This window comes from Haliotis cracherodii, unplaced genomic scaffold (genome assembly GCF_022045235.1).
Source record: "Haliotis cracherodii isolate W230 unplaced genomic scaffold, xgHalCrac1.p SCAF_8, whole genome shotgun sequence".
Taxonomy (NCBI): domain Eukaryota; kingdom Metazoa; phylum Mollusca; class Gastropoda; order Lepetellida; family Haliotidae; genus Haliotis; species Haliotis cracherodii.
The window spans coordinates 45,975,851-45,992,334 of NW_027266341.1; the positions used below are offsets into that span (position 1 = coordinate 45,975,851).

A 16,484-nucleotide genomic window follows, 5' to 3' on the forward strand; every position below is an offset into this window, starting at 1 on the left:
AGTAAACTACAAAGTATGAAATTACAAGAATTCAACGTCAGTTTGGATGGATTCATTGAAGTGTGAACGATTTAAAACCGCTGGTTAAACTTTCGTGTGAACACAGTTTAACCAGCGCTTTTAAATCGTTCACGCTTCAATGAACCAATCCAAACTGTGTTAAACAAACCCCGGGTGTATGTATGTATGTATGTATGTATGTATGTATGTATGTATGTATGTATGTATGTATGTATGTATGTATGTATGTATGTATGTGTCTGCATATGTCTGTTTGTGTATATATGTGTGTCCTCCTATCATTCCATGATGGCGAGGAGCCCTCCATATCAGTAATATAAAAGATCATCGAACCGGAAGTGAGATGAGGGTCAGCAACAGCTTCATCCCAGTGTGGGCTTCAGGCTATACAATCACGGTGGCCTGTTTTTTCTGTCACCTCTGTACCTGACATAATATCATCTTTCGTTTGCGCGTGGACTCGTTATTTTTGGGAACGTGATACTTGTTGATATTACAGATAACGTTGTGCGCATGTCCATCGGAAAAACAAATACAAATTTCTCTTTAGAAATAAACAACCAGCTAGTGTCATGGCGATATTCTATATCTGCAAGTGCTTCTCATAATTGATTGGCTATTTGAGGGGTCAAGATGAACTTGAACTTGCATGGATAGGTGAGGTGAGGGTGAGATGAGGTTAACGGGTTTAACGTCGCGTTCAAGATTATTGCACTTATATAGCGAAGTGCATGTGTGTGTGTGGCTGCTTGTACTTATGCCGATTTTATAGTGCTAGCCTAATCAGATAACATGCGGCAAGTTAAAATATCCCAGAGTTAGAATATCCCACGCACAGTATACTGACCAATCCTTGTTTAAGCTCATTAATGCCGAGCGCCAGGCAAGATAACAACAAGTACCTACTTTTAACGTCTTTTGGTATATCGCGGACGGGGTCGAACCCAGTGCTTCCAGTCTCCCGACAAACGCCCTGCCACCAGACCACGGAGGCGGTGTGCATGGATAGCGAATGATACCCGATGTTTATATCATTAAAGGAAATAGCCAACAATACCGTAAAGCTAAATATGTATAAAACATATTGCATTGACATAACTGAAGCATGTAGAGAACTGTTCATCATTTCCAGTGAATGAAACAACCCAGCAGTGTATGCTCTCTTTATGTGTATGGCCCTGTACACTCAGAGTGGGCGGTAGCAGGGTTGCAGGTTTTCTTTGTAATCAAACTAACCCGTCAAATTGAAAAGGAAGATTGAATAATTTTGGAGTGTATTCAACAATTTCCTCACTGAGTTTCAATTGTTTTCTGTGCCGAATGCACCCATTGCAAGAAGACTGTGATATCGCTGATGCAACGTTAATGTTTCATTCAGGTCACCGTGCAGGCTAGTTATTAAGAGTGCGATCCTGCAGACACATCGTCAACACTGAATGTAAACAAAGCTGCAACAAGTGAACATCATATCATGTATACACACGTGTGCTGGCGGACAGGTACAAACAATATTTGATTAAGAATTATCACACATTTCGTTTTATTTCCTATAAATATGCACGTACTTGTTTATAGTTATGCACAATGATACAACTATCCGGTATATATAACATATGATGAAGTCATTACAATAGAATTTATTATACAATGGACGATGGCCACATTCAAATGCCCCCCCCCCCCCCCCCCCCCCACACACACACACATGTACACTCCCCCACTGTGTTGCAAAGCGAATATTTCGTAGAAGTTATTCTTGTCAGGGTGATTAATCAATAACAAATAAAACCCATTGGCCTACAAGTAAACTATCCGAGGTCAGGGAATCCGATGGTTGTTAATAACAACGCTTGAACAGCGATCATTGTCGTCGGGAACGATGATATGATGCACATTAAGCCAGGTCAGACGTTGAAAAGTCCGAAGAATCGAACATCATGAAGGGGAATCACAAACGATGTTCGTGAAATAGTTTATTGTTATAAAGCACCAGATATTATACAAGGCCTTTCATGAACACTTACTGAATGCCTCCACACAATGGCATAACTCACGCGTTGCAAGAATATAACCATCCACGACAATGTGAAGTGACATGCAATGACAAGCTGAAGCGGTTCAGGTAGGTCATGTTACTGATCTTCAATCTTAAATGCACTCTCATTGCACAGCTTACTGCTTTCATTCCCGGGGACAGGTGGTGTTTTCGTGAAATTGTCTACCCATGTCATGACACTGACGTTCGTGTTGACTTGGATGTGTGAGGCACATCTGCTATATGATGCCGGTATCAACCTACCTCACAGATTATTTTGCAGTTTGTTATCTCAGTGATCCGGAAATTGAAACCCAATTCTGTTTTAAGCGTCCGATGGTGCGTTTCAATAAAATTACAAGAGCGGTGACTTTATCTCGCATGTCACTGAATATGAACAACTGCTTGCTTGGTAAAGTTGACTACTATTGCGTTGAAGTTGTGTCATCCAGGAAGTAGATCTAACCTAAATACCTGGGCTACTCTCATATGATTGGCCAGGTCCTGGGAACTACAGGTGTACCCAGACAGCTGAGGATCAGCAGTTTTATAGATTACCCTTGGCGAAAGGAGACCAACAGAAACCGGTTTGGCGAATCGTGTTTGGTAAGTTATGATTTTTTTCACGCATTAAAATACATTTCTACTTAGATTTTATTTTCATAAATTATATAAGAATGCCGTGCAAACACTTTATTCTCTTTCATGGAATTTTCACTAAACGTATTGAACTTGTACAATAATGAAAACCAATATAATGGAAGCAAAATAAGGTTACATTATTATTTCCTAATCTTCGGTCTCGTATTTCATATCAAAGTAGTTGCTTACTTGCGCCGCAAGAATGTCATGTAAGCGCATGTGATGACAGCCCCCTTTCAATCACGTGATCCCAGTTCAGAGCCGAGAGATAGCATGACGATGCATACAGATTTAATGGCTCCTGTCAATCCTCCCGTGCATCGTGAAGTCGTTTAGCTGTCAACTCGATATTTCATAATGCTTTTGAAGACACGCGAGTGTCCTGTTGTGTTAACTTAACTCTGCAGACATCCTGTCAATCCTCCCGTGCATCCTGAAGTCGTTAAGCTGTCAACTCGATATTTCAAAATGCTTTGAAGACACGTGTTAACTTAACTCTGCAGACATCCTGTCAATCCTCCCGTGCATCGTGAAGTCGTTTAGCTGTCAACTCGATATTTCATAATGCTTTGAAGACACGCGAGTGTCCTGTTGTGTTAACTGTACTCTGCAGACACCAACCCCCCCCCCCCCCCCCCCCCCCCCCCACACACACACACACACCCTCGTATCGTAAATATTTAACACAGTGTTTGTCGACATCCATATAAGATTATACCGAAAATGAATTTGTCATTTCTGCGTGAGAGCCTAGAGCGCCGGGGCACACCAACATCACATGCACGTGCAGCATCACTTATTGGGCCATAAAAAACGTTGGTGTTTCATTTGCATGACATCACAATCTTACAGCAAGTATAGAGCAATGTATGTTCTGCTCAATAAAGACCGTCTATACATTCCACAGTGTGAATGTTTCATTTATGCCTTGAGTATTTTTCTAAAGACATCCTAAAGCACATGTGTTTTAGCTATCATTATTTTTTTTACTTAATATTTCTGTCAAATGTAATATACCAGGAAGCAAATAAGGCACCACTTACCATATAGTTACAATGATATAAAATATCCATGGAAAAGATTGTATACTTTTTAAGACGACATAAAATTATAATATCGTTATTATTTACAATAGTGAAATACCCATCTACAAATACGGAAACCATAGTCGATTATCTAATGAAATATTTTTTAACGTCCAACGCCAGTTGATATTTGACTATCATTTCATTTGCTCCATGTTTTCTTCATCGCATTAAATTAATCTGATATGAATTAGTGATTGTTATCATATGGCAAAATGTACAATGTTCATGTACTAACGTGTCGGCAGCTATCATTGGCACACTGAGCATTTATCAGAAAAGGATCAATGTCACACAGCTTTCCAAGCGATAGCTGTCGGTGTTCGCCATATATGATCATACTGATTAACGTTTTCAAGGTGTACATTTGCGAGCATCGAAATTGGATATTGATAATAATAATTACATTACAACATACAGTAATAAGTATGTCATTCCTCTACTCATTTTTTAATTACTAACATTTTATACAGGAATCTGTCAAACAATAGTGATTCAGTCGATTTTCATAAACAGGGATGAAATGGATGTTAAATTGAAGGATTATTCTCACACAACATTTGCAAACATACATGCAAAACTAGTGCTGTTGTGGCTGCCATGTTGGAAATACGGTCGGTTTGCTTCAGGGATCGTATGTTACTACCGTGCATCAGTGTAAGAATAGCTGCTCTTTTCACGATCCTAAACATACACATAAGCGCCTTTCTTGTCCCATGAGTTTGATGCGTTTAAGGTCTTAACATGTTTTGGATTGTGTTTTGTGTTTAACAGCTAAACGTGTTTTTATGGTGTGGGAAAGACACGTATTCCCCCCTTCCCCCCCCCCCCCCCCCCCCAAACCTCCCGCCTCCTCGAAATTCATTGTAGGTAATTTAAGAAAGGCGCATTCTTTATGTTTTTAAGCGTTTATTTGGGATATTGGTATTTAGGGTTAACTTAAAACAAATAGGAGTCTGTCGTACTAATCAGATATACTTACATCACCAGTTTCCCTGTATGACAGAAATACTATTTGTCATACAGCAACAACGTAACACGTTTGTGAATACAACACGAAAAAGACTTCGGTAGGATAGGAACATGACGAACGAACACTTTAACCACAAGGCTACCTGCCGCCCTAACTTTTCTCAGCACATTAGGGTTAAACCAACATGTATTTTATTTCAAAACGAACACGATAATTGTTTCCATATGTGCATATACAATGTTATTAAGCGGAAGATCCCTGGCCACGTCTTACCAAAATATCATAAAAGATGGTACTTGTTGTTTCCCTGCATGGCGCTATGTGTATACTGTGTCTGAATGCGGTATTCATGTTAACCTGCCGTATGGTATGTTAGTGTGCGAGAACTATGAAACTGGCATAGGTTCGGACGAGTACAAGCAGCCACACATGCACACACGCACACACACGCACAAACACACACACGCACGCACACACACACGCACATACACACGCACTCTGTTAGTGCTGTGGCACGCCGAGGTGTTCCTAGAATAAGGTGGCATGGAGTCAGGAACTTAGTAATATGATGCGCAGAAAGAAACGCTCCCCTCCCTTCTGATGTGTTTCTTTATGCATATGACTCGGATTGGCTAAGCTGAAATTTATTTCGCTCAAGACAACAAGACATAGCTTCTTGAGGGTCAACAGAGGTCATTATATGCACATTCATGAACATACAGGCTGTATCACGTACAATCATCACTTACAACATTTATGATAGATTTACAGAAAAAATGACAACTTCTTCATTGTAAGTGTATGTGTGCGATCAAATTGTTTCACCAGTTTAAACATTGAAGGATTTCTTGTGTAATAATAATAGATCTATTTTGATCTAAATCATTTCACAAATTACGATATAATGACATTCATGTGCTACGCCATTGCGTGTAGACAACAGACATGTCCTTCCAGCTAGTGGTATTTTGGTTCAGAGACGTTTTTCACTGAATTGCCTGTGGCAAAAGAATTTAAAATACAGTAGTAACATGAGGTATTTGGGGGTTTAGTATCTAGGTAGCATTCTGGTTTTTTTCATATTTGATAAGTTGGTAGATTCTAGAAACTGAGGATCAGCGTGTTATTTTTGTAAGAACTGATCTTCAAGATGTGTCTTAACCACACATTTATATTAAAAGACATTGGTATAGATGAAGGTTGATTTATAAACAATCTTATTGCATCCTGTTTTAATTGCTTAGGTCCATTAGTTAGAATGATTAATATTGAATTTATCAAGCAATATTTTACAGACAATACATGAAGCAGATATTTTTGACGATTTTCCAGTTATTAGTTTTGTCCCAGAGGTTTACGTCCCAGTTCTACATACAACATATGCAATGGAATATTCTTTTTGACAGGTGTCAATTTTCTGGTTTACCAAGGTGAATCTTTTCCTTTATAGTGCATATTTTAAAAAAAATCTGAACCATAGGTTTACAAGTCGATTATCATTGCATCAAATAATGTATTGGCAGATTATCGAAAGGTTGGTAATCCAGCTTTGGTCAATATGAACTGCCTTTTATGCTTTTTCACAAAATAAATGCAAGGTGGAACAGAACGTATTTTTAAAAAATGCTACAGGACATAAATATTCACATTTCCAAATACAACATTATTTACAGTAAACATAGTGGAGTAATCTCTCTCCTGACCTGGCGCTTTGACTCTTCTTAAGGTATTGAAGCTTAACGTTATATTTTCTCTGTGAGAAATTCCCAACTGGGCATCTGTTTGTACTGCAGCGTCGGTCTCCCAACGGAAATTCTACCACCGGAGTAGCTGTCCGTAAGATGCTGCTTACGTAACAGGTGGTTTGACCAATGTCCTATTTAGACTGGCGTCGTGGGAAAGTGTACCTGTGTTGATGTGTAACACCCACTGTGTATGTACATCGGGGTCAGCTGTTTATTAGAACTGACCAGTTCACTGTTGTTAACTTATATTTGCCTATCTAGACGTACTCGACCCGTGAAGATCCGGGATAGAATAGGTCTTCAGCAATCCCTGCTTGTACCCCGTAAAGATGCGGGGTAGAAAAGGCTAAAGCAACCCATGCTTGCCGTGAAAGGAGACTATGCTTGTCATAAGAGGCGACTAACGGGATCGGGTGGCCAGGCTCGCTGACTTTGTTCATTCATGTCATGCTCTTGATTTTAATCAGTGGATTGTCTGGTCCAGTCTCGATTATTTACAGATCGCCGTCGTATAATTGTGATATTGCTGAGTGCGGCGTTAAACAACAAACATAACAAAAACAAAACACATCTGGACATTAACAGGCTGTGTGATTTCAACTTGTAACTGCTTGTTTAAAGCCCCGCTGATTCAGCTTGGTTTATTGCTCAGTGTTTATATATCCTCCAACTCCAGGTTGGTTTTCATTTGTCAGTGCGTTAGTGCATTAGTTCTGTCTGTACATTAATGTTTCTAATCTCAAGTGTGTGTACTTTTGACGGTTAGGAGAAGGCACGTCTGTTGTTGACGTCGGCGGTGTGTAATCGTTAGTTAAGTAGCGTGACACGTACCTTTTCCTGGTCTTGTATTTGACAACGTGTGCTTATCCGTAAATGACCCACAAGCATACCGTTTTTACCCTTTGAATATATCCTGCCGAGTATTCCCCCATGTGATAAAGACAACGTAAATTAAGCCGCCACCACCGCCAAGTTTGAACCCTGATCACAGGAAGGGCAAATGAAGGACTGGGAGCAAACTATTGCTAATTGCTTACTACACGTGCACGCATTAATGTTTTAGCTTGGTGAATTGTGTCTAGTTTTAACAAATTCTTTAACGTCAGTTGGTTTATCTTTGTCAATGCGCCTTAATACACTAGCTTGTCACGTTTATTATTATATGTTTTGACAATAACGAGGCGGTTCCCTCGTGGGTGAGGCTTTACTCTGGCGTGTGCGATGTTGTCGTTAGTTAAACACCATGACAAGGATGTATCACCATGTAAACTGATAACATGTTTTAAGATAAGCATAATCATTTAATTTGTGGAGGGTTGGATATTCATTAAATTTTACAGGAATGCAATGCTTTATATTTATTACAAATGAGGAAGAAGGGATATTTGTGTTATAGATGGCAGTTTACAGATATTACATAATCTCTCATTTCTAGCTTCTCCAAAAAAACCTGCCAATTTCTATTCGTAGTTTATGAAAATCCTGGCAAACTGAACAAGAGCACATCTGTGTTTTAAATACTAGTTGTTGACTATATGGATATATAGTTCGACACTGAAAATAGGTTTAAACAACGAGTAGCCAATGTGTTTGTGCCCTTTACTGATGCAGATTGCCAGTCTTGTTGAAACGAAACTTTTAGTCTACCTAAACATTCATTTTGAAATATCGTTTCATTTAGAACCATCTGTTCTTAACAAACACATCCGAATGCATAGACATGTAATAAATGTATGCTTAATCCTATATGCCCAACTTTTACAACCATAACTTTCCATTTGTACAAGCACATTTCTTGGCATAACACTCATTTGACACTTTCAATATTTTATATCACTATTTCATAGACCTTTTGATGGTATAAATGTACAATGGGTATCTTCTACATTCGCCTTGCACAACATGACTCAGAGGACTTAATTCCCCAAACTCGTTTACACAAGTTGCTAAATGTAAACTTCTATTTCCTAAACAACATGCAGTCACCATATTTCTGCACGGTATAATAACATCTCAAAGAACAACTCAAAAGGTAATAGCTTAAACATTGTCAGCCATCTAAAATTTCCAAATAATACTTGTTTAGCCAGCAAACATACACACATACTGATGACCTACTGAATAAAATACCAGGAAACGCATTCTACTTGTACGCCATTATGAACTACGTTTATAAAGAAAACGCTCACAACCAACTGACGTATATGAAAAAACATATTTTTTGGCCCCGAGCATTTGCTTTATATATGCTGTAAATATGCTTTATAACGAACTACAGTTTTAACGAAGTAAAATTAGTGGTCCCTTTGAGCTCATTATAACGGTAGTTTACTGCAGAACCAATTTTTCATATTTCGACAATTTACGTTTGTTCTTCTCCATATTTACCGTCAAACTATTCTGAAAACAAACGTCCTTCAGGAAAACAAGCCTCTTCTGTAAACCAAAAACTGTATTAGAGATTAACACAACATCTTCAGCAAACAAAATAAGAAATAACTGTACAAGTTCAGGATGAAGCTAAATTCCTGGTTCGCCACAAGCTTCGATTTCAAAAGCTAGTTCATTTATAAGAAAGGAAAATAGAAGAGGGCTAAATATACACCCTTGTCGTAAACCCAGTGGACAATCAAAACTTGAGTCCATAGTTATGCTGGGAATAGGCTTGTCAGATGAAGAAAACTTGCACATTGTGCTCCGAACAATTTTGAGTTATTCAGATTTGTAAGTAATATATCTTTTACGCATTCATAGTAGTTTCTTTGTTTTAGATTTTATAGTACAACTGTACATGCTTCTGGAATGCCAATACTTTCAAAGCAATGATTCATCATTACAATGTCTAAAACACCCCAAAAATATGCCGTCCTCATATCCCCTTTATATTACCATTGGTTTTAATATGTCAATATCGTCAACAGCGAATGGGTACCCAGTAGAGTGTGACTGAAAATCCAACAGGCAGCTCAAACTACTGATCCTCTTCATTGGCCTGTACATGCACTTGAGAGAGGTGTTAACTTGTGGCCTATTATCTAGCCTCTGCTGTCAATGACAGCATTGGCAAACCCCACTCATGTGTGCCCTGGTACTTTAGTCTTGCCGGTGGGATCTGGGTGTAATAGAGTACCTGGTGCACCTCCGGGAAGGGCAAAAAGGGGTATTCCCCGTGAACGCCCCTAGTTTACGCTTCTCTTGTCATCACTGTACTTCATGTCAGGTCACCTTACTGTAATTAAGGAAACCGTGCCAACTTTGGAATGAACCCATATGACTTTGAAGCGGTGGCTAGCGGCACAACTAGACATGTCATTGTAATCTATAACATGATCTATAAGCTTGCCGTAATAATTATTTCTTAAACTATCCATCTTAGCCCGGGACAACACAATAGCACGAACTATGTAAAGTGTTTCTATGTTGTGTTGTATGTAAGACAATGGGTCGTTTTACTAGATAAGATAAATGTGTAATTCCCACGTGTTCAATGTGATATATAAATAAACAGAGAAATTGATGTAATGTTTGATCAGGCTTCGACAAATACAGGATAAGATAGCCATATCTTAAATGTCAACCACATCCACTTCACATGATAACCCCACTTGGATTAAGTGCGAATGACACGATCACGTGATCTGTTAGAATTCTAGTCGTACAATGAGGTAGCTATGCAGGAATGAAGACAAAAATGTGGAGATGCGCCAGTACATGTGTATACTACGATGTATCATATGAAGGTACCATAATGACGGCAACACAAAGAAAAGAACTAGATTTAAGTTTAACAGTTTTTCGGTGAAGCAATTTGTAAAAGAAATCAGTCATGGCTTTCCTGAAGGTGTCATACATATTTGTATTGGGATGAAAAAGAAACTTTATTGTAGCCACACCTCAACCTTTCCTCCACCATCCTCAATGGGAACTGAAAATAAATATAAATGTCACCGCTAGGTTAGAACAATACAAACATAGAGAATGCTGGAGACAATTTGAGTTTATACATTTTGAATTTAATAAAAAGCCCTGCCCTGTGTATGCCAGTGTAGGTCATTTGTTTATAAATTACAACCAGGGTTGTTCATCTAGTACTATAAAATTCCAAAATTCTCATTTAAAACACGGTGTTAGTATATAACGCGTTCTTACAGATGGGCAATTAGGCCAGCTTAGAACTGTGCCGAAAAGGGGTCATAGTTAGTGACAAAGTTAAAATAAATATTACGCATGTTCAAATAAAGGCTACAAATACATAGTTTTCCTCAAAAGGAACTGATGAAATAACACCCCATAGAGATGATATATCTTTTTTCATCGCAACCTGTTGCATATTTGCACTTCTACCAAGACATTTCTAGGAATCGGCAAGACATTTCTAGGAATCGGCAAGTCATTTCTTGGCAATCAATATGACTTCTCCCATTGTAGGGCTGACAGGCTTTGGAAAAAACACGACAAAGGACCTGCTGAACTACTATATTACTCCAAGAAACTTTACTATAAATTAAACAACATGATGTAGTTATTTTAAAGTTTAAAGTATCAGTTGGTTTGAAATAACTCCCCAGCAGTAATACATATACATGTATCTCTCATTCCAAAACTCCGACCAGACTGAACTTGACTTCCTTCCCTTACTCTTTAATGCCTAAGGCTGCCAAAATAGTTGTTCACGGTGACAGTGCTATATACAAATTGCATGAATCCAGAGGATAGTCCCGACCTGTATTGATGCTCAACATAAGCCTGCATAATTACAGGTACAAATGAGCCTGAACTATGTCTTTTGGTATGACGCGGGTGGGAATCGAATCTCCGGGGGGAGAATTTTTACGGGGGAGAGTTTATACCGGGACACCGGCCGCTCTACCACTAGACCACGGATGCGGTATAAGGGGATTAAAAAATAACAACTACGCAAAACCACGTTTTGATGAAAATCAACGTCCGTCATCAACGTCTGACATCCGGCCTCGACGTCCAGCAAAACGCCTGATCTTGCTACCGTCAGGCACGCCTAGTTTGGTGTGGACCGTATCTGAGGTTCTGTAGACATCTGGACAGCTCTGGTGGCCGTGCAAGGGTCTACACACGTCCAGGAGAACGTTTTAACGACGCTTGCGTTACTCAATGTCGTCAGTTTGTGGGTGGACCTGTGATGGTATGGGGTGGCATTACAACTCATGGGAGAACACAACACATCATCGTTAACGGCAATTTGAATGGCGTTGGCTTCAGGGACGACATTGTTCGAGATCATGTTCTACCCTTTGTGCAAATGCAGGGAGGTAACGCCACGTGGCAGCAGGGTAATGCCTGCCCACAGGTTGCACGTGTTGTAACAGACCTTTTGAGGTAGCATAACATTGATGCTAGGGCTGGGACGAGTCCAAATTTATTACCTGGGTACCCGACCACCATTACCCGTCCCTACTCGGGTACCCACTGAAGGTCTCAAGAGTTTGGAACGAAATGTCTGATTGGGAATTGTTTTACCGCAGCCCTGGAAAAAAAAAACTATTGAGATACATGTATCAAACGATCAGATCATGCGTACACGGAAGTTTACTGAAGCTTTATCTCTACTCACACATATACAAGTCAAAGGAATGTGTTCATCGTCAGAAAGAAATGCGAACTATAGCGACTTGAAGTGTAACCACTGAGCTATAGTGTGTTGTTGTCATTAAACAATATATCACGTGACTAACCACGGGTCCTGGTAGTCCTGTGGGTACCCGGATCCTACTCAGGAACCACCCGACCCGAGTTACCCGTCCCAGCCCATATTTCTGCACTGTCATTGCCGGCTGTTTCTCCGGATTTCTCCCATAAATAACTTATCTAGCATGAGATGCATCGAGCCCTACGACAGGACCAGAACCAGCGGATAACACTAGCTCAGATGGGTCTTTCCTGGGCTGACATTTGGAATACCATTGCCCAGGCTGTATTCATTTTTCTGGGGTTTTCGATGATCCGCCGCTGCCTTGCCTGTTTCAACGCATATGGTGGTCACACCCTAAATATGCATTCGTTAATTGACGTGTTACACCGTCCGTCCTTTAGTGTGTGTCGCTCTGCCTCCTGTCACCATATCCGATGTTGTTATTTTCAATAACGTAACACATTTATAGTTTTACACAGTTTCTTCATTCGCTAGTATACATAGCTGTGTACACTGCTTCCGGATCTTCGTTGCGACTTTCGACTTCTTTAAATGTTATCACACAAAAATATAGACCAAATTCGTTTCGGCCAAAACGACCAACTGTGCATTATGGATTACATGCCTCATGTATATACAATCATGTAGACAATACTGTCATTGGTCCGAAACTAGATTGTCTTTTAGATTCTACTCTTGTGTACACTTTCGTGTTTCCTTCTTTGTAAAACCAAGGTTGTACTATCTGTACGGTTACAGGCCGGCAAAGCCACATTTCGAAAATAGATAGCCCAAATTGATGTGGCTCTCGCGGCAATGGTTATGGTTGCGTGATTGTATAATGTGGCTCTCGCGGCTATGCTGTCAAAACATGCTTTGTGATTCTAACAGGTTACCGTATATAACAAAACAAGTCTTGTTTTCTCATTTTTTATTCAACAAGGATAACATATTCATCAAAACTTTACATTGATGAATATGAATAGCATATGAATATCATAATGGATTTAATGTCATTACTGCAGATGAAGGTGTCGCCCACGTGGTCAGCATATTCACTGATCTTCATGAGGATATTCCAGTATTTAGGGCAGGTGTTTTACTGATCTTCATAAGGATATCCTAGTATTTAGGGCAGGTGTTTCACTGATCTTCATGTGGATATGCCGGTATTGAAGGCAGGTGTGTCAATGATCTTCATGAAGTTATCCGAAAAAAATATAGGGCAGGTGTTTCACTGATCTTCATCAGGATATCCTAGTATTTAGGGCAGGTGTTTCACTGATCCTCATGAGGATATGCTAGTATTTAGGGCAGGTGTTTCACTGATCCTCATGAGGATATGCTAGTATTTAGAACAGGTGTTTTACTGATATTAATGGGGATATCCCAGTATTTAGGGCATTTGTTTCACTGATCTTCATGAGGATATGCCAGTATTGAAGGCAGGTGTTTCACTGATCTTCATGAGGATATCCCAGTATTTAAGGCAGGTATTTTACTGATCTTCAGGAGGATAGGCCAGTTTTTAGTGCCGGTGTTTCAATGATCTTCATGGTGATATCTCAGTATTTATAACAGGTGTTTCACTGATCTATATGAGGATATGTAAGTATTTAGGACAGGTGTTTCACTGATCTTTATGAGGATATCCCAGTATTTAGGGCAGGTGTTCCACTGATCTTCATGAGGATATTCAAGTATTTAGGGCAGGTGTTTCACTGATCTTCATAAAGATATGCCAGTATTGAAGGCAGGTGTTTCACTGATCTTTATAGGGATATGCCAGTATTGAAGGCATTTGTGTCACTGATCTTTATAAGGATATTCCAGTATTTAGGGCTGCTGTGTCACTGATCTTCATGAAGATATCCCAGTAATTAGGGCAGGTGTTTCACTGATCTCCATGAAGATATCTCATATTTAGGGCAGGTGTATCATTGATCTTCATGAAGATATCTCATTATTTAGGGCAGGTGTTTCACTGATCCTCATGAGGATATGCTAGTATTTAGAACAGGTGTTTTACTGATATTAATGAGGATATTCCAGTATTTATGGCATGTGTTTCACTGATCTTTATAAGGATATTCCAGTATTTCGGGTTGGTGTTTCACTGATCTTCATGAGGATATGCCAGAATTGAGGGCAGGTGTTTCACTGATCTTTATAAGGATATTCCAGTATTGAAGGCAGGTGTTTCAATGATATTCATGGGGTTATTCCGGTCTTTAGAACAGGTTTTTAACTGATCTTCATGAAGATATCTCATTATTTAGGGCATGTGTTTCATTGATCTTCATGAGGATATGCCAGTATTTAGGGCAGGTGTTCCACTGATCTTCATGAGACATGCCAGTATTAAAAACATGTGTTTCACTGATCTTCATGAGGTTATCCTAGTATTAAAAACAGGTGTTTTACCGATCTTCATGAGGATATGCCAGTATTTAGGGCAGGTTTTTCACTGATCTTCTTTAGGATATGCCAGTATTTATAACAGGTGTTTTACTGATCTTCATGAGGATATGCCAGTATTTAGGGCAGGTTTTTCACTGATCTTCTTTAGGATATGCCAGTATTTATAACAGGTGTTTCACTGATCTTCATGAGGATATCCCAGTATTTAGGGCCGTCGTTTCATTGATCTTCACGAGGATATGCCAGTATTTAGTACAGGTGTTTCACTGATCTTCATAATGATATCATAGTAATTGAAGGCAGGTGTTTCACTGATCTTCATGAGGATATGCCAGTATTTAGAACAGGTGTTTCACTGATCTTCATGATTATATCCCAGTATTTAGGGCTGATGTTTTCATTTAGTTAAAGGTGTAAAAGACAATCTCAAATACCACAAAGTTTCATTTTTAACGAACTTGGTTAATGAAAGTGGTGTACCGTGTTTGCATTAGTGTTTGTGACTGTGTAAATAGCGTAGGTTTCGTCTACACGATGTCAGTCGACAATCATCAAATGGGTCCAATCCCGTTAGAAATAATTGTTTCCGCACAGCGTTACGTTGTTTTCTCGTCCCCTCTTCTGTTTCACCGATGTGAAGACGAGGTAAAGTGAAATGAGATTAACCTTATTTAGCTGAAATAGCGACATAGCATGTATATGCACGTGTGTGAGGGGCTGCTTGTATTAGTCCAGACTAATGCCGACTTTATAGTGCTAGTCTACTGAGACACCATGCCGCAACTAAACATGAATTCCCCCTCAGAACCAGTATACAGACTCCGAGCCGACCAGTCCTTGTTTTAGCCCCTTAATGCCGAGCCTCAAGCAGGGTAACCAAACATAGTATTTGTGAACACTCAAGTTATTTACTTGACATTGCACAAGGACAAAGTCAAAATCGTGTATGGTTTAACAGACGCTCCAGTGCCGTATTGAAGATTATGACCCGTTCTCCCTTTGCGGGACATTTTGCTGACAAAAGGCACAATACTTGTATTGAATGATCATAGAACTAATAAAAACAGATTCAAAATAATGTTTAGTTTTCACTCTTCTATACGCTGCTTGTCATGAGTGTTGTGTATTATGCAGTAATGTTGAAAGCCTGACGATTTACCACGTCTCTATTTTCACGTGTGTTTACCGCAGCCTGCAAGTTTTGATGTGGTGTGGATGTAACCGATTTTAGTGTGGAGGCAACATCAAAAGTCCAAGACACTGGTTACGGGGTGAGAACGTTTTATTCCCGGTCAATTAAACACACCCTGAAACAATATATCATTCAATATATATAGCGTCATACAACATACCCGAGGCTTAAAAACAGTCCATTACACAAATTAGGTGAAACAAAAATGACAGATCGTATGACAATACAACAAGGGGAGATAACTCCTTGATTAACTCATATCTTCAAAATATCTTCAAATTAAATATGACACAGACGTCTTAATGCAATACGCATATCAAATAGAATAAATGTGATACTCAGTATCACATAAACATACGAGATGCAAAATAGCATAATTCCTACCCGGTGTATGGCACTAGGGTGCACACGACGTTCACCAAGCTCCGCCAAGCCAGATATACCAAGCGTACCTAAAATCCGTGTAAACAATATGCAACATTAATTCTACAGTAACTACAAATCAACATAGCTATTATCATTACCAACACCTGGAACACATCAAAACAACTTAGGCTAAAATCACATTCGTACTTACATTCACATATACACTATTCTTCCTCTCATATATGAAATCAGTCAATCAATCAAACACTCAAACATGCAACAATTCACTCATTGGGAAATTATAATTACCTGAATGAATTATATGAGTTATTTGAT

The 16,484-nt window shown here is 39.3% G+C and overlaps 1 long non-coding RNA gene across 2 annotated transcripts in view; it reads left to right on the plus strand.

Moving 5' to 3' along the window:
• Window positions 1-2,544: 2,544 nt before the first annotated feature.
• Window positions 2,545-16,484, plus strand: part of LOC139449866 (uncharacterized) — a 45,568-nt gene continuing 31,628 nt past the window's right edge. For both annotated transcript variants that reach the window (XR_011652195.1, XR_011652194.1), the window contains exon 1: window positions 2,545-2,662. This is a non-coding gene — a long non-coding RNA (uncharacterized lncRNA). The remainder of the gene's footprint in view (window positions 2,663-16,484) is intronic.